The sequence below is a fragment of the Vidua macroura genome, chromosome 32 (assembly GCF_024509145.1).
Source record: "Vidua macroura isolate BioBank_ID:100142 chromosome 32, ASM2450914v1, whole genome shotgun sequence".
NCBI lineage: Eukaryota > Metazoa > Chordata > Aves > Passeriformes > Viduidae > Vidua > Vidua macroura.
Window position 1 is genome coordinate 348,630 of NC_071602.1, and position 18,563 is coordinate 367,192.

Below are 18,563 nucleotides of genomic sequence, written 5' to 3' on the forward strand. Positions count from 1 at the left end.
CCTCATCGATGGTCATTTGCAGCTGAGCAAGCCCTTGGTGTCGGGTCGCGAGGGCTGAGACACCCGTGGCTGTGCCAGCTGCTCCCAGGCCGAGCAGCATTGCGATAGTCACTCCTGTTATTATTTCTCTTTTGTGGAGTCGGCCGGGTTCCTCGAAGATGTGGTACACCTCTTCGTCTGAGTGGTACAGGACCCTAGGAACAATCAGAACTTGGACACAGAAGTCGAGAACGTCATTGAACTTGGCAAGGAACGCGCAAGGACTCACCCCAGATCTCTGACAAACCCACATCCCAGATGCGGATGGGACCGCCCACTTGTTGATCTTTCTGTTGGGCTTGACGACTTCGGTGCAGAAGTTGCCTTTCTGCTTTGCCAAGGCTGCATTGCCAAAGCATTTGCCCTGGCCTGTGACTTGACTCAGGGTGATTCCCCTACGGGGAGTGTCCCATCTGCACTGGTGGGGGGCTTCGGCTGTGGAGTAACTGAAGGGGGTGTTTAGAACAACTCCTTCGTAGAAAGGAGGTTTAACATCATAGCAAAGCCAGCAGGAATTGGTTAGGTTTGGGTTGGATTCGCTCAAGGATAGAAAGGTAGCCTCTAGCATGCGGAAGATTGGGTCTGAGTCTGATTTGGCTAAGCGGCCTATTTGGAAGGCATCTGCATGGCCAGTCGGAATATCAGTGGCCTTTGTGGGTAAGGCTTTGGGATGGGTTATGTTTCTCCCTTTCAGCACGTCCTTAATAACCTTATTGGGTCCTACCAGTCGGGGTGCCGGTGGTTGGAGCCTGATAATTCGCACATTCACCCACTCTTTTGGCCCTTTGAGGACTACAGTCCACGTTCTGCCTGTGGCCCAACTAGGGTGTTCTGGCTGCAGAACTGTCATGTTATAGTCTGTGCACTTCCGATATTTGGGCTGTGTATAATGGTTGCTATAGACCCCTTTCGCGATGGCAGGCTTTTTACAGCCGGTAGGTGCCCAGGTGAACTGTATAAATCTATCGGGCTCCTGCGGTTCCCACCCCTCTCCTGATGGTCTGGCATCTGCGACAATGGTTTCACAGCCCCAGTGTTCGCAATATCCCCACCCCGGGTAGTTACAGTACTTCTTCCCCGGGTTGGAGGCTGGACACCAGTAGGATAGGTACATGTACATGATGTGTGGGTGCTGGGGTCGTATTTTTCGTCGTCCTGGAAACAGGTCGGCGATGTGGAACACGAAGGATGGGGTGCCTGCCATGGTGATTTCTTTGAATATCCTGTCACTTGAAAGATGTTGCATGACCCACCTGAATGGCTGATGGGGGTAATAGTCTGGGTTGGCTCGCCCTCCGGCGATGAGCCCTAATAGCAAGATCACACAAAGCCACCGTTGCTGTCTGGGTCTCACCGGTGTAGGACTCTTGGGTGCTGTCTGGTGTTTTGGTGGTTCGTCATTTTCCTCTGGAACCGGGATGTACGCGTTACGGGGGTGACCCACGAGCATGTCCTGTAAACAGAAACTTGCAATTCCCGTTAGTCTACTGGGTTGTGGCTGTATTGAAAAGAAGCAGTCCTTGATGTCCAGCACTGCGCATGGCTGCCCTTTGGGGATAGCTGAGTTCGTGGGCAGCAGTGTCTGAACTGGACCCATGGGTTGGATCGTCCTGTTCACTTCCCTCAGGTCGTGGATGAGGCGGTAACCCTCTCTGGACCTTTTGGGGATTACAAATACAGGGGTGTTCCACGGGCTGGTGGAGGGTTCTATGTGACCCTTCTGCAGCTCGCGGCTGACCAGCTCCAGCAAGGCTGCCATTCGAGGCTTTGACAGGGGCCACTGCTCGACCCATATGGGGTCTGACGATTTCCAAGTCAGTCTGATTGGCAGCGGTGGGTGTACGGCAGTGGCCCTCAGGATAAATTTGTGATCCTGACTCCTAACATAGCGAGGACATCCCTTCCTATCAAGGGTGGAGAGCTTTGTAGAATGTAGGGGTGGATTGCCACCGTCTGTTCTGGTCCCTTTTTCGTGTGGAGTGTTATAGCCACCAACTGGGTGCTTTTCCACGCCCGGGATGGCCCTCCCACTCCGTTCACTGGGGGGACCTCTTTACATTGCCAATGCTGAGGCCAAAGCGCTTGGGGAAAAACCGAGCAGTCTGATCCCGTGTCCGCCCAGAACTGAAGCCCTATGATGTGGGATTCCTGACTGCCATAAAGGCGGCATGTCCCCCACACCATCAGGGGCTCCTTCCCTATTTTCATGGCCAAGGCCACCCAGGGGTCCCGCTCTGGGGCGTCCCCTGCTGGCCCTGTGGCACAGGCGTGGCTTGTGGCGGTGGTGGATACGAAGGTGCCACTGGCGGCGCTGTCAAGCTCTGCGATTGTGCCGCTGGTGGGGGTGCGAAGCTGGCTGCCTCCTCTGGGGGCATGGGGTATGAGGGCCCCCCGCCCCACTGGGGGTTGGCATAAATGGGCCACTTCGCATTTGCAGTGGGAGGAGGCTGAGTGCGGCCTGTGCGCCCCCTCCCTTTCCCGTTTCCCTGAGGCCAGGACCAGCAGTCCCTAGCGAAGTGCCCCTTCTTCCCACAGCTCCAGCAGGGCCCTCTCGGGCGTGCTTGGGGTGGGGGCGCCGCCGCGGACTGCTGTGCCGGCTGGGGACAGCTCACTGCAATGTGGCCTGCCTGACCACATTTGAAGCACGCGATTGCACTGGTTAGGGTGCGGACGGCTGCTTGAATGGGTGTCAGGTGCTCCTCTCTTACGACGTGTCTGATCATGTCGGCTAGGCTGGCTCCGGCTGGCAGGGAGCGCAGGATGTCCTTGGTGACAGAGTTGCATTGCTGGCGCAAGCAGTCCGCCACCACGGGGCCCTTTGCCTCCGCAGGCAAGGTAGAGGAGTCTACTGCCGCCTGCAGGCGGTCTACGAACTGCGTGAAGCTTTCGCTCTCTGCCTGTCTTATGGTGGACCACGGTGATGGCTTGGCCACAACCAGAGAGGCAGCCCGAATAGCCTCCCTAGCAGCTTGAGTGGTGGCCCTGACTTCCTCAGCCCGCATCTGTGCGGCTTGTTGCTGAGGCGTAACCATCTCGTCATGTTTCCCCAGCAGCCTGGATAGGCTCGACCCGTGCAGTGGCTGCCCTGCCCCAGAAGCCTGGGCTAGCGCTTTTGTACAATTATCTTCCCATTCCTGCTTAAACACGATCATTCCCGCACCGCCGAGTATCATGCGACCTATTTGTTTGATATCAAAGGGGAGCAAGTCATCATTGCCAAAAAGGCTGTCCACGAGGGTGGAGACCATAGCTGAGTTGATCCCTTTCTCTGAGATCGCTTTGACAATTGCCTGTATGTCTTTGGGGTTTACCGGATTATATATCCTTTGCTGATTCCCCTCTGGCCCGGTGATCCTCACTGGGAAGGCTTGGACCGCGGCTGAAGGGGTCCATTCCGCACAGGCTATTTTTATTTTTCCCCAGTCGGTAAACTGGGCTGGTTCGCATTGTGATTGCCTTTCGATGTGGCTTAAGGTTTTATTCGTTTTTGTTTTAAACTGCGTTAGCTCCGCTTTTTCCGTTTCTGAGTCCCAGTCGGCTTCCGTCAGCTCTCCCGAGCTGGTGGAGCTGGTGTCGCCGGACTCAGAGCCGGAAGTCGAATGCCAGCGCACTTCCGGCCTTCGGTGCCTTTTTGTGCAGTTCTGGCCCCGCCCCTCCCTTTGGGGGTGGTGCCGCTCCCGCCCCCTGGGCTTGCCCTGCCGCCCGCAGGGGGAGGTCTCTCCCTTAAATGGTAGCAGCGTTGAGGGTGGCTCCCGATTGGGCATGCGCTCTCTGCCGCTCCCCTCCTCCCCTTTTCCTCGCGGATGCGCACTAGCAAGAACTCGGGACTCCGGGCTCTTCCCGCCGAGAGCTTGCGTGCCCCGCCCATCCCCTTGGTCGCTGGCACCATGTTCGGCTGGGTAGGGCGGCGGCGCCGCCCGCGTCTCCTTCTGAGCCGCGTTCTCCGCGTCTCTGGCTTCCCTCGCCAGTTCCTCCCAAAAGGACTGCGCGCTCTGCCGCGCTCCCGGCACCGGATCGCTGATCAGTGGTGAAGGGACGGATGGGGATTTCGCGGATTTTTTGGGAGGTTCCGCAGGGGGGTTCGGGCTCGGGGAGGGGGGGAACACGCCCGGCCCCCCCGGGTCCTCGCTCCCGGGTAAATCACTTTCGGGGGTGGTTTGCGTTGCCGCTCCTACCCCCAGCTTGGGTGTAGCTAATAAACATGTGCGTGCAGCGCTCCATGTTTCCTGCTCCTCTAGCGCCCGGCGTAGGGCTTGTTCGACTTTTCCCCACGCCTTGAGGCTTTTGCCGCTGCCTGAGGACTTTGTATCCTCGGCCAGCGCAGCCGTGCATTTCTCCCACACCTCCGGGTGTAATATTTCCACGGGACGTTCAATCGCCCCAAGCTCTAAGAGTCTCGCAATAGCGAGATAAAAATCCTTGAGCTTGCATTTAATCCCCCACTGCTTATAAACTGAACTCACGACCTTCGCCATGGCTTCCATGTCCGTCGCTGGTCCGGGGACATCTCCCCCGCCGAGAATCGGTCCAGCCGTTCCGGCCGCTGCTCTTGTCCAGACGATACCCGCTACCCGAGAGTTTCTCTTTTCCCTTTCCCTTTTTCTTTTCCTTTCCCTTTTCCTTTCCCGGGTTTCGGCAGCACTATGTCGCCTCCTGCTGAGAAGGCAGGCGACCTGGTATCAAGACACAGCACGGCGACCCGGCCTCGCCCGGGTCACTCGGTCCACTGACATGCACAGACACCAATGTGGTGGATGGTCAGATAACGTTTATTATCTCATCTCGTGAGGTTAAATAGTCAAGGGGGTTTTACTACGTCAAAGGGGGACGGTGGGTCCGGCTAGGATTAATAAGGAGTGGAAAACTACTGGAGTTAGGAGGGCCTGCATGCTTCAGGGGTGATTGATCATCTATAGCAGGATGAGGGGGGAAGGGTCTTGCTTTCCATCACATCCCAAGATTTTCCGTTCGCCTGTCCCTATCTACCACACTGCAGGACTGACAGGATGGGCTCTGGGGCTGTGAGGAGAAGCTGAGGGACCTGGGCTGCTGGAGCTTCTGAAGAGGAGGCCCAGGGCTCCTCCTGCAACTGCTCCAAGGGTGGTTTCAGAGAATCACAGAACCAGCCAGGTTACAAAAGACCTTGGAGATCATCAAGTCCAACCTGTGCCCTGACACCGCCTTGTCTCCCCTGAGCCTTCTATTCTCCAGGATAAACAACCCCAGCTCCCTCAGCTGCTCCTCACAGGACTCGTGTGGCAGAGCCCGCACCAGCCTTGCTGCCCTTCTCTGGACATGCTCCAGCCCCTCCATGTCCTTCCTAAATTGGGGGCCCAGAACTGGACACAGCACTTGAGATGCTGCCCAACCAGTGCCCAGTACAGGGGAAGAATCACTGCCCTGCTCCTGCTGGCCACACCATTTCTGATCCAGGCCAGGAGCCATTGGCCTTCTTGGCCACCTGGGCACACTGCTGGCTCATGTCCAGCCTGCTGTCCATCAGTGCCCCCAGGTCCCTTTCTGCCTGGCTGCTGTCCAGCCCCTCTGGCGCCAGCCTGTAGCTCTGCAGGGGTTTTTGTGGCCAAAGTGCAGGACCCGGTACTTGGTCTTGTTAAATCTCACCTTGTTGGACCTGGATCCAGCCTGTCCAGGCCCCTCTGCAGAGCCCTCCTACCCTCCAGCACATCCACACTCACACCCAGCTTGGTGTCATCTGCAAATTTCCTGATGGTGGATTCAGTCCCCTCATGCAGATCATCAATGCAGACATTGAAATCCACGCTGGCTGGCTCTGATCCCTCGGCCATCCTGTGGGTGCCCTGTGATGGCACTCAGGGTGCTCTGTTCCAGAACCTTGCCGGGCACCGAGGTCAGGCTGACAGGCCTGCAGTTCCCCAGATCCTCCTTCCAGCCCTTCTTGGGGATGGGCTCACACTGGCACCTCCAGTCCTCTGGGGCCTTCCTGGTGAGCCAGGATAATTGAGAAGTGATGGAGAGCAGCTTGCGGAGCTCATCCACCAACTCACTCATCCCCCTAGGATGGATCCCATCTGGTGCCAGAGACACCTGTGAGCATCTGAGTGGCTCAGCAGGTCCCCAGCTGCTCCCTCCTGGATTCCAGGGAGCTGTTCTGCTCCCTGTCCCCATCCACCAGCTCAGGAGAACACTTGTCCTGAGCATGACCTGTCCTAATGTTGAAAACTGGGGCAAAGAAGGCGTTAAGCAGCTCAGCTTTTCCTTATCTTTAGGTACTTTATTCCCCACTGCATCCAATAAAGAGTAGAAGTTCTGCTTATCCCTCCTTTTGCTATTAGTTTATTTTTAAAACACTTGTTATTCTTTTTCACAGAAGTGGCCAGCTTAAGCTCTAATTGACCTTTCACCACTCTACTTTCTGCACGACCTAACAACATCCTGAAAGATTTCCTGACATGCCTGATCTTCTCTCCAATGTTGATGCACCCTCTTTTTTCCTGAGTTCCCACAATAGCTCCATGCACAGACAGAACAGTCCTTTTTCCTCGCTGGCTCAACTTGGGCACAGAGGGACAGGCTGCTCCTTCCGCCTTAGGATTTCTTTCTTGAGATGTGTCCATCCTTCCTGGACCTCTTTGTTTTTAAGGGCTGTTTCCCTGAAAGAATCAGACACTTGATTCGCTACTCTCCAAATCTGCATCCTGAATAAGCCCAGGTCTGCCCTCCGTAATTCCTGTGTAGAAGTTCGGTTGATGCCCCTCTTTCTTTCACAGAACATTGAAAACTTGATTATTTCATGGTCACTGTGCCCCAGGCAGCCTCCGAGCACCACATTTGCCACCAGCCCTTCTCTGTTTGTGAACAGCAGGAGACAGAGCTTTCCTTGGGAGTGGGAGTTACCAAAAATTCGGTAAAACAGAAAACTCCTTAACCCCAATGTAGCATTAGGAAGCAGCATTCTTTATTCAGCCAGATGCACGGGGGAGAGCTCCTCCCAAAGCCAAGCATGCTGAGTGCAGGAGAGTTTCTGTTCATATTCTGTATTTTGCACACATATTCATTGATTGTCCTGCACTAAACACACAGATGATAATCATTTCCCCAAAATCATGAACACATTTCCCCTCTCATTTTGCATGCGTTCTTCTGTCCTGGGGGGTCTCTCTGGTGGTCCCTGGTGGTCGTGGACCCCAATGTTCCCATCAGCCTGGCTGAGCTGGCAGGACACTGAGGCTGGTGAATTTCAGTTCCCCTTCTCACACAATGGGCATTGTGTGGTTTCCATAGGCCCGGGGTTTTGCAGAACGAGCATTGTGTGTGCTCAGCAGGTGGAGACAATTTATCATCTGGGAACATGAGTTCACAGAGTGGGATATGACATCACAGAGTGGGTTATGTGAGGTCATTGCGCAACTATGGTATCATAGGCTGTCTCTGTGACATCACAGAGTCAGCTGTGACATCACAGGGCAGAGGCATGACATCACAGAGCAGGCTATGACATCACAGAACAGGCTGTGACATTAGAGACCAGCTGTGTGACAGTAGAGAAAGGTAGAGGAATTTCTCATGGAACAAGGCCATGATATCCTTGATGGCATTTCTTTGCAGGAACTGGACAACCCTGGCCTGCAGATTACGGAAATACTTTAGTTACTTTAGAAGTATTTAGGACATCCTTGGAAAGACAATAAGCTTTGTATGAATACAATAGTCTGTGCTGGATGCTGAAAACTGTCACGTACTCTAACCTGATCAGACGCTTGTAGTATAACAGCCAATCAATAAGTGACTTGTAGATGTGATCATATGACCTTAACCAATGATTGTTAATTAGCTGTTGTATGATGTAAGGCAGTAGGGTATAAAATATGGATAAATTAGACCATAAAGGAGGAGGACATCTAGCCATAGTGGTTTGAGTGTCATTACTCCGTCCGGCTCTCCGTGGGACCCCCTTCATACTGGCACCATGAACAGGGACTCCTTTGCTGAAATGCAGATCGCTTACATGCGGAAGGCTCCCAAGCATCAGGTAAGCACCTGATTTGGGAGCCGGAGAGCTGGAGGCAGGAGAGGCCTGGTAGGCAAACGCAAGAGCAGAGTCCGGAGCTTGAGCGGCCGATCAAGGCCCTGCCAAGGTAAGACCAGGGTGGAATTAGACGCGGCAGTTAAATTACTGACAACTATCCTCTCAAAGAGAGGTGAGGACACCAAAGAAGAAGAAGTAATAGCCCTAATAAAATGGGCATGTAAAAAAAGGAAAGCTTTCTGAACCTTGCAATACCCCCGCAAGCACCACAGCCAGAAAAAGTTCCAATTCAACAACAATGGTCGGGTATTATTCGAGATGCTATCCTAGAAGGTCAATGGCAGGCTGCCAGTTCTCTTGCTTTCCCTGTAATAGTCAGTAATAATTAAGCAAATTGGGAACCTCATGATTGGAAAATATTGCAACCAGCAAAACAAGCAGTTCCTAGCCATGGTATTCGATCAGAAGCTACCCGGCAAATTATTCCGTTTATTTCTACAGCAGATGTCCTTGCCCCTGCTGACTATGCAAGAGTTGCTTCCCTTCTCCTCACTCTGTCTCAGTATTTGTTGTTTGAAAGAGAATGGAAAAGATTAGCAGTTGAAGAAGCAAATAAACATTTAATAGTAGGAGACCCTCTGTATGGTATACAGGCAGACATGCTAACTGGGCAAGGACCCTATTCTAACACACAGGTTCAGCTACCATATCCTATTCAAATGCACCAAATTGCCCAGACTTTAGCCCACTGAGCTCTTTTGTCTGTACCTGATAAGAAAAAACCTGCACCTTACACCACTGTCCACCAGGGAAGAACAGAGCCCTGTGGACTATTCCTAGACCGTCTGTCAGCAGCAATAAAAGATAATGCAGATTTGCCTCCTGAACTCCAGGAACATATGTTCCACACTCTCGCTTTTGAAGGAGCAAATCCCAGAACGAGAGCAATCCTGGCAACATTACCCCAAGGGAGCCCAGTTGACAAAATGCTTATGAGAGCCACTCGGGCAGAACAGAATAATCAGACAGCCGCCTTCACGGCAGCGATGAAAGAAACATTAAAGGAACAAGGTCATGTAATTGCAGCTGCTCTGTCTGGAAACAGAGGCAAGCAAGCTAAAATAAAAGGTCAAAATAACAGAAAGATTAAAACTGCTACCTGCTTCCCATGCGGTGAATTTGGGCATATGCGGCGAAGCTGTTCCAAAACCGTTTGGTGTCACGTGTGTAACTCTGACACTCATGCCACCGCTGCCTGTGCTCACAAACCGTCAAGAAACATGCAGAGCAGCGCGACCTGTCTCCGCACAAAGACACAAGTACAGACCCCTTCAACCCAACACAGCCCTTCGACACAGATGAAAAATTCGGTTTCCTATACCAGCGCGTCCCAGCCACCCGAGGGAGTCTCGGAGTGGACATGGCAACCACAGTAGAGGTAACCCTGAGCAACAAAGAGGTAACATTGATTCCAGCTGAAGTAAAAGGCCCTGTGCTCAGGGCTGAGTCTCCAGCCGGAGGGCTTTTACTTGGCAGGTCGTCAACAAGCAAACAAGGAGTAATTGCATTACCCAATGTAATAGATGCAGATTTCATAGGGCAAGTACAAACCATGGCCTGTGCTTTACAACCACCTGTAACAATTCCTAAAGACAGCAAGATTGCACAAATACTTCCCTATGAAAACTTTCTTACACATTGAGAGTATTTTGAAAAACTCAAAAAACAAGGCCAAGTAGTTAAAGTAAGAGGAAATAAAGGTTTTGGATCCCCTGGATATGATGTGTTTTTCACATTGAACCTTAATCAAAGACCATACCCAAAAATGTTTTGTCACAACCGGGACTGGTGCTGACAACAGATCAGCATTTTGTGCCACGGCCACTGGGCGGCAGCTGCCCATTCTAAAAATTACATGGTTAACTGAAAAACCAGTGTGGGTAGACCAGTGGCCGATGACCTCAGAAAGGCTGCGCATTGCAGAAGAGTTAGTGCAGGAACAGCTAAAAGCAGGTCACATTCAACCTTCCACAAACCTGTGGAACACTCCTATATTTGTCATCCTGAAAAAAATCTGGCAAGTGGAGACTTTTGCATGATTTACGAAAAGTTAATGATCACATGTTAGGTATGGGTGCACTGCAAAGTGGCCTTCCTGCTCCTACAATGATCCCACAAAATTGGCAAATCATAATTATAATAAACTTAAATGACTGCTTTTTCACAATTCCTTTACACCCTGATGATACACAGAGGTTTGCATTTGCTCTGCCATCTGTCAACCGGGCAGCCCCTGCCAAACACTATGAATGGGTAGTTTTACCCCAGGGGTCCAGAAAGAGTCCAAGTATGTGTCAAATCTTTGTGGATTGGGCACTTCAGCCTGTGCAAAAGCGATGGTCCCACATGCTCATTTATCACTACATGGATGACATTTTGTTTGCTGCCAAATCTGCTTTAACAGATAGTGAATTCGAGTGGATGATCAACCATTTGCACTCCTGTGGACTGACTGTCGCCCCTGAAAAGGTCCAGCGTTCTGTACCATGGAAATACCTGGGTTGGCTCATCTCGGACGCTCAGATCAGGCCACAAAAGGTAACCATCACTGCACAGATCGGTACCCTGCATGATGCTCAAAGGCTTTTGGGAGACGTACAATGGGTTCGTAATCTAGTTGGCATCACCAGTGATGACCTCCTCCCCTTCCAGTCTTGGCTGCATGGCACCGAGGCACATAGACCCCGCACCTGTTCACCAGAACAACAGGCTGCCCTGCACGCAGTAGCTTGTAAGATTCTAACAGGATGGAGTAATCGCCAGTTGCCAGATCAGCCATTATCTCTTCTGATCTGCAACGCCACCACTTCTCCCCTTGCCATTATCTTACAATGGCAAAAGAAAAAGGGGGAGGACACAGCGATCATTCTTGAGTGGGACTTTTTGCCAATGCAACTATGGCATCGTATATCATGTTGGTCAGAAGCATTAGCAGCTTTGGTAAGAAAAGGGAGGGACAGAATCATTGAACTAGATGGAGCTGTGGCTGCAGACATCAGCATCCTGGTCCGTGGAGATGATTTGGAATGGCTCCTGTGGCATTCGATGGAAGTGCAAGAAGCCTTGATAGGCTCTACAGGAACTGCACATAATAATCGACCAAAAGGGCCTCTTTGGAAGATGCTTGAACGATACGGGTCAAAAGGCCACTCTGTTCTGAAAGGCCAGTTAAAGGGCCAACGGTGTTTACAGATGCAGGGCGAAAAATGAAGAAGGCTGCATGTGTGTGGCAATCAGAAAATCACTGGCAGAAGCACATCATCCTTGGGCAACAGAGACACAGCCTCCAAACCTTAGAACTGAAAGCCATGTGCTGGGCTTTGGAAACTGGAAAGATACGCCTGTAAACATAGCATCAGATTCATTGTGTGCAGTCGGCGTAGTGCAGCGCATTGAAGATGCTTTGCTACGAGAAAGAAAAAAGCAGCAGCTTGGTGAACTGTTTGTACAGTTACATACCACGCTTCAGCAAAGAGAACAAGAATTCTGCATGATGCATATCAGAAGCCATCAGTGGAACATTAGATTAGGCGAAAGCAATGCACGAGCAGATGAAGCAGTCAGTTGTTTTGCAATAACACTTCCAAGAAACAAATTGGAAGAATCCTGAAACAGCCATGAAATTGTGAAAATGCATCTTTTATGACTGGCTTTTCACAAATATTAAAATGAATATGATATGCGTAATAGTAAAAAGTTATGCTGTATTAATTCTCTTGAGTGGTGTGTTAAATATAGTTTTAGGTTATAACATAATGTTAACATAGAAACTCTGCGATGTAAGATTTTTTACTAGCTCAAGAAAGGGATAAGATAATGGGGACACCAATATTTCCTTGTGGAACATGCCCAGGCTTGCCCCGTTGCTGAGCTCAATGGCAGCGCTGGGGAAGGGCTTATACATCTAGGAGGGAGAAGACACACCACAACAATAAGGTAATCAAGAAACTCCGCAGAGAGATAGCAGTGACAGGACACAAAGAGTTACGGCCTCCTTATTGGAAACGACAAAGATCCTTCTACCTTCTCTCCATCTTTATGGAAGCACCAGGATGAAGGGGAAGAAGTTGACAAAAACCAGAAAAGTTCTTAATTTGCAAGGAATTTATGCATCATATATGAGATAGATGAATGTGCAACAGGCTGTTGCTTTTAAGGTTTATTCCTTTGTTCTCAAGGCATGTTTTTGGCAGCTTAGTGCCCAAGAACATCCGGATGTCTGTAAGTCTTTGCTTTCAATTGTCTTGTAATTGTCCAACCCTAAATTTTTATTGCTCTAATTGTATTGCTATTTTTATAACCATTTTCTTATTATTATTAAACTTTTAAAAATTCTAAAAACAAGTGATTGGCATTTTTCACAAAATGTTTCATCCAAATGCATAATCATTGCAACGACAGAACAGAATCCCTTTGGCAGATGCAAAAGGAATTGTTCGTTCCTGTCCTCAGTGTAGTCATCATGGGCCTGGTATAGGGTTTAAACCCAAAAGGTTTAAAAGCATTCCAAATTTGGGAAATGGATGTAACACATGTTCCTGAATTTAGAAAGTCTAGATGTGTCCATGTAACAATTGATACATACTCTCACTTCATTTGGGCCACTGCCCAGGCTGGAGAAAAGGCAGTTCATGTTGAAAGACATTTAACAGCCTGTTTTGCAGTTATGGGAGTGCCTGCAGAAATCAAAACAGATAATGGTCCTGCTTACAGTAGTTTATGGGTTGCTAGATTTATGATAACATGGGTGGTGAAACATGTCAGGGGAATTCCACACTCCCCGACAGGACAGGCCATAGTCGAGAGAGCAAATCGCACATTAAAAGAATACTTGAGGAAAGAAAAGGCAACAGAGATTGATGCAAGTAAACGGTTAAATAAAGTAATTTTTACATGGAATTACTTGTCTCTAACGGAAGGAAGAGAGGGGCCTCCTGTTGTTATACATCATCAGGCTATTCAAAACAGTCAAAATCAAACCATTCCTGGGATGCAAGTTCATTATAAAAACATGTGACTATGGGCAACTGGGAAGGACCCAGTCCAGTGTTCTTTATCGGTCAAGGATATTTCTGTATTTCCACAGGTAAAGAACCTTTGTGGGTCCCTGGCAGATTTGTCTGCCCTGCATGTCAACCTCAGAAGAATGAAGGGAATATCGATATCAACTCTACTTCTTCCCAATCTTCAAGAGACTCCACAAAGAATTCGGACCAATCCCACCTTCCAGAGAAGACGTCGTGTCAAAAGTCATAGCAGGACAATCATTTGGTCTGCTGGCTTGTAATGCTGTGTTAAGGAAGTGCTATAAAAATTCTGCTTGTGAGAATTGTGGAAAGCAAGCTGACATAGTGTTACCTTGCAGTAGTTGTGGAAAGAATTTTGTTATACAGTGGAACCACTTGCAAACTGATCATGCTTTGTGCTTAGACTGCTGAGATGTCATTGTTAGTATTACCTTTGAAGAACCTGGTAGAGCATTTCTGAACCTTGAGCCAAATCAGCCTTTTCCAGAAACATGGATACCAGAAAAGATTGAAGGCCTATACGAAGCTTTCTTTTGGCATCTTTTAACCAAGGCTTACACTGTTGTCTTAGCCACAAAAAGAACGCAAGCTCTTAGCCTGTGGTGTTCATTTTGCCAGTTAGGAACAAGAATTACAAAATTCTTGTTTCATTTGATTATAGGGCTGTTAGGACTGACAAAACTGTCCTTGGAGAAGACAGCATGGATTAACATCCAACCATGAACAAATATGTGGGTTACCTGGGCCAATCAGACAGGGCAAAAATCGTTCTGTCTATCACTAGCTACACCCTCTGATCCCTTTTGTACTTGCTTAATCAGAGTTCCTTTGAACAATCTCACAGAATTCAGGCCTTGGACAAAAAGTAAAGTATATCCCAAGCCTCAACAAGCAGCAGAAGAGTTTTGTACTACTGCCTGTTGTTGTTGTTGTGGCAGGACAGGAACAAAGAACTCCAGTTCAGAAGTGAGAAGGAAAACTGATTTATTTCAAATGCACCACTCTCTTTAGTGAGAACATTGTGCAGACAAATTTCATTGGTCTTAAAGTAAAAACATCTCACACCATGGGTGCGCTCTGAATGACGCACGGTGGCAGAATATATCTATAAACAATATGAACAACAAGAGACATACTGAATTCTTTACATTCTTTTCCAACTCTCTCCCAGGCCCAGCCTGGTAGAAATCTCTCTTTTTCTCTCTGACTGAACTGAGAATATCCACAACAATGAAATGAAACAAAAGGCGTTCCAATTAATTGCTGGAAACAACTCAACATTTCGACCAACCCCCCCAGGGTCCCGAGCATTCTTAATTGCAAAAAGGACTGAATGTTACAGGTATAAAAAGAGCCTCAGGAGCTTGACATGTTAGGGTCTGCTCCAGGAAATTACTGTCTAGTTTTTGGATTTCAGAGAAAGGACATTAGCTCCGAAAACCTTCAGGCATTCAAACCAAGAAGTAATAGTACTTGCATTGCCCCTGGATCCCCTTGGTACAACAACATTCCTGCTGTTTGTGACAATTGGATTTGGCCTGTTCCATGGTTTAGGGCCACGGCACAGATGTAACCTCCAGGAGTATTCCTCATTTGTGGGGATCGTGCCTGGCCTGCCATACCTGCTAAAGCAGCAGGAGGACCGTGTTACTTTGGCAAATTAACATCATTTGCCCCCAGCATCCAACAGGTACTCAACATAAGTCACAAGTCTCAACGTGTTAAGCGTAGCGTACACCAATTAGAATCAGGACCTGACTGTAGAGATGATGTTCAATTGTGGGGACGACCATCTGTCATTTCAGCATCAATTTTTGCACCAGGAGTTGCTTCCGCTCGAGCTTTTGAACTAATGAGACGACTGGCTTGTTGGACAGGGAAACAAAGTAATATCACCTCCAAAATATTAAGTGAGCTCACCACTGACGTTGGCAGAATACGACACGCTGGATTACAGAATCATACCACAACTGATTTCTTGTTACTGGCTCAAGGACATCGCTGTGAGGATTTTGAAGGAATGTGTTGCATGAATCTTTCTGATCACTTTGCTTCCATTCACAAGAGACTTTCCCTACTTCAAGAGAATATGAAAAAGCTTACTATTGTTGAAAATCCTTTGGACAAATGGCTCAAGAAATATGGAATTAGTGGATGGCTGAAAACCTTCTTGATGGAAGGAAGTAGAATCCTTCTTGTCACTTTTGCTGTGCTTATTATCTTTGGCAGTATTTTTTTGTGTATGAAGAAAACTTTAGAGTCTATTGTAAATAGAGCCTAGGTTGTCCAGAAAGAAAAAGGGGAATGTGTAGGGGAATTTCTCGTGGAACCAGGGCATGATATCCTAGATGATATTCATTTGCAGGAAGGTGCTGGCAAGAGCGTCCTGCAGGAACAGGGCTCTGGGCTCTGGCTGGAACAGCCTGGTTTTGCTGCCGTGACCCCAGGCAGGAGTTGAGGCAGCTGAAAAGGCAGCGGGCAGCTTGTGTTTGTAGAGGGCCTGGGGCTGCACCTCTGAACCTCCACCTGGAAACACACTTGGGGGAATTGGAGCTACAGCTGGAGTGCCTGTCCTGAAAGGACCTGAAGTCATTCAGCCTTGCCAGCTTTTCTTAAGAGTGTGTTGGTGTTCCCCAGGAAAGCTACACGTTTGGGGAAATGCCTTTGGAGGGAAGGGGCTTGCTTCTCAAGGGAAGTGCTTCCCAGGGAGCTCCCAGGGAGGCAGGTGCAAGTGTCCCCCTTTGTCTCTCTGTGGTCCTTTCAGTCTTTGAGGCTCGTTGCACTTGGCAGAGGGGCAGGGCAAGGGAGAAGGCTGTGAAGAGCAGGTTTGGCATCCGCCTGGACCTATGCAGACCAACCCAAGCACCTGCAGCAGGGTGTGTTCCCCCCTTTGGACAGAGGTGTGAGCAGGAGCGCCTCTGTCCAGCCATGAGCCCCAAAGCTCTCTTTGAGAGCTGTGCATTAAAAGGCCTTTATGCACACACTTTTCACATCTTCCCTGTCTGCTGGGTTTCAACTCTTGGCAATATGCATTTGCCTCTTGCTTGGTGGAAGCTGCTGTGGCCCAGGGCCAGCACAGAGCTGGGCTGTGTGGACCACGCAGCGTGGAGAGTCTTGTTTGATCTTGGTGTGTCCCTGGCCTCAGAAAAGGCAGGGAAGGTTTGCCTCCCAAGGCATCCTGCTCATTGGCTCTCCCTGTGCATCTTGGAGAGAGCAAGGTAGGCATTTCTGGCAGCTGGGCATCAGCAGGCCTTAAAATGGGGCTGTGTTGTGGAGCGAGCCCAGCTGAGATACCCTGAGGGGAGCCCAGTGCTCCTTGCTCCCCTGTGCTGACACGTGAGCGTTTCTCTGGTTTCGGGATGACCCTGGCTGTGTCAGGGGGGGCTACGTGGACACGAGACAGCCGGTCCCGTCCCGCTGGGTCCCAGCAGTGCCTCGCAGCAGTCCTGCATCCACGTCAGGATGCTGGCCAAGAGAGGTCCTGGAAGCTGAGGCAGCTGATTTTAAGCTGGTGCAGGTGCCTACAGGTCAAGGCCAACGGTGTTCCCTCAGGATACAGCAGTCCTGAGGGGTCTCCCTCATTCAAAGAAATCGGCAGACAAATGCACTGTCTGCCAAAAGCCCTTTTACTGACCTGGCAGGAGGGCAGGGCTCTGCACCCACCGAAATGTTTCTCCACCACCTATAAATTTCAGGGGGTTGATGTAGGAATTGTATCAAACATACCATCCATCTTTACACTGCTGAGGTGATTCGATAGGCAGGGGGTTAGAAATACATTGTGTCAGATTGCTGGACTTGAAGCTGATGTCCAGGCCCTGGCCAGGAGCCGTCTCCATGCCCCAAAGCAGCACAAAGTCTTCCTCATGGCTTCCCTGCACAGGCCTGACTCCACACTTGCCCTTAGTTCTTCTGCTAGACTATGGCTAAAGCTTTTTGTCAAGTCACTCTCAGGTCAAGTTAGGCCTGCCAGGTTTTTCTTATGCTAACTGCTGCTATGTACTTCGGTATGTCTGTGCTAATTACTTCCAAATCTTCACCTCCTCAGGCCATCCCAATTAATTTGGGAAGCTTGCAAATTTTTGGAACTACTTGAGTTGAACAATGGGAAGGAAAGCTTTCCTGAACTGAGGATTCTTACTTGCCAGATTCTTCTGTGCCTTGGCCACTAAGGTGTTTTTGTGCAGAAGGCAAGAACTTCAATGAGAAAATAATTTCAGCATGGAGTAAGAGCTTCTGACAGCGACCAAGTGTTGCCAGCAGTTGCTCCAGGTGCTCCTGCCAAGAGCCCCTGCAGGCAGGAGCGCAGCCCCCAATGCACGTGGGCTTTGGCTCCCTCTGGCACAGAAGCCCCCCATGGGCACAGGTCTCTGGGGCAGGAGAAGGGCACCAGCGCTGCCAGGGCCCGGGGGGTGGCAGGTCTGCTTGGGCAGGGACTCTGCCACACCTGCTGATGTCAGCGCTCCCCGGGCCCCAGGGGTCCAAGCAGCATTGGTGCCCTGGCCCACACGTTCCTTGTCTGTGTCACAGCCGCGGGTTTAGGATGGCCACCAGCCGGGACGTGTCCCAAGGAGGCCGTGCCAGCTTCTGTGGAAGGCCCCGTGCCCTTCCCAGCACAGCTGCGTCGGCAGCCCTGGGGGCTCTGAGGCCTGGGGGGAGAAGGAGGAGGAGGAGGCGGAAGAAAAGGGGGGGGGGGAGGAAGAGGAGGTTGGAGAGGATGAAGGGATGAAGGCCCCAGAGGCGGAGGAGGATGAGGAGAAAGAAAAGAGGGGGAGGAGGAGGAGGAGGGAAAAGGGGGGGGGGATGAAGGCCCTGGAGGAGGGGGAGGATGAGGAGGAGGAGGATGGGAATGGGGGAGGAGGATGAAGGCTCGGGAGGAGGAGGAGGAGCAGGAGGACGGGGGGGAACGGGGGGAGGAAGAGGATGGAGAGGATGAAGGGATGAAGGCTCGGGAGGAGGAGGGGGAGGGACCGGGAAGAGGAAGAGGAGGAGGAGGAGGATGAAGGAGCAGAAGGAAGAGGATGGAGAGGATGAAGGGATAAAGGCTCGAGAAGAGGAGGAGGAAAGGGGGGGGGGGGATGAAGGACCAGGATGGAGGAGGAGGAGGATGAGGATGGAGGGGATGAAGAGATGAAGGCTCAGGAGGAGGAGGAGGATGAGGATGGAGGGGATGAAGGCTCGGGATGGGGGGGAGAGGATGGAGAGGAGGAGGAGGAGGGGATGAAGGAGCGGGAGGAGGAGGATGGAGGGGATGAAGATCTGGGGGGAGGAGAAGGAGGAGGAAGAGGAGGAGGAAGATGCGGCAGCGGGAAGGGAGGAAGAGCGGGAGGAGGAGGAGGAGAAACGGGAGGAGGAGGAAGGCCCGGGAGGAGGGACCGGGGAGAGGAGAAGGAGCGGGAGGAAGGCCCGGGAGGAGGAGGAGAAGGAGG